Genomic DNA, 1,206 nt, shown 5'->3' on the forward strand with positions numbered 1-1,206 from the left:
GAGCCGATAGTTTTATTTTTATAACAATATGAGTTAGATTTAATTAAAATTCCAATAAGTTAAATAAAATTTTTTATTTTACTTACATTTTTATTTAAATGTTGATACTTATTTGGTAATTATAACTTGAATTTTATCTTGATTTTAATAATTCTTAATTTTGAGTAGAAACATTGGAAAACATGAATATAATTTTAAATGTTCAATATTTGATACTTAATTTACATCTTGGATGAAATGTACTTATGTATATTTGGAATAAAATTACATTTTATTTTTTAATCTTTTAGATCAGGGAGTGGCAAACAATTTCTGTAACCAGATAGTAAATATTTTAGGTTTGGTAGGCATATGTTCTCTGTCACTGCTATTCAACTTTGCTGTAGTAACGTGACAGCTGCAATAAATAATAAGTAAAGGAATGAAAGTGACGATCTGCCGATAAGTCTTTATTTACAAAAACTCATAATTGACTAAATTTCTCTAGTGGGCCATAGTTTGCTGACTTTTGCTTTAGATCAATAGAATGCAAATTATGTGAAACTATATATATTATAACAACAAAATTAGTGATTTTGATGAAATAAAGGTAAGAAAAAATCAATGTTATGGAATAAAGATATAATTTGTTAATTACATGTCTCTATTTTATAATTTATTCAAGATTATGCACATCAACAGACTATCCAGAGAAGCAAGTAATTACTTTCATATGAGACCTCTGATTAGGCAATGGCTTTTTAGATATGACACCAAAAAGAAAAGGCACAAGGGAGAAAAAATGGACATGCTGGACTTCATTGAAAGTAAAAACATCACATGCTTCAAAATGCATCTCACAGGATGGGGGAAAATATTTGCCAACTATATCTTTGATAAGGATCTAGGATATTTAAAGAACACTTAAATCTCAATAATAAAAAGACAAATCACTCGATGAAAAATGGGCACAGGATTGAATAGACATTTCTCCAAAGAGGATGTACAAATGGCCAATAAGCACATGAAAAGATGATCACCATTATTAACCATCAGGGAAATGGAAATGAAAACCACAATGAGACACCATTTCACAACCACTAGGATGGCTATAATAAAAGATTAGACAACAACAGGTGTTGGCAAGGATGTGGAGAAATTGGAACTCTCATATGCTGCTGACAGGAATGTAAAAGGTGGGCAGTGCCTGTGGCTCAGTGAGTAGGG

The sequence above is a fragment of the Otolemur garnettii genome, unplaced genomic scaffold, assembly GCF_000181295.1.
Source record: "Otolemur garnettii isolate 467f Iridium unplaced genomic scaffold, OtoGar3 scaffold00094, whole genome shotgun sequence".
Taxonomy (NCBI): Eukaryota; Metazoa; Chordata; class Mammalia; order Primates; family Galagidae; genus Otolemur; species Otolemur garnettii.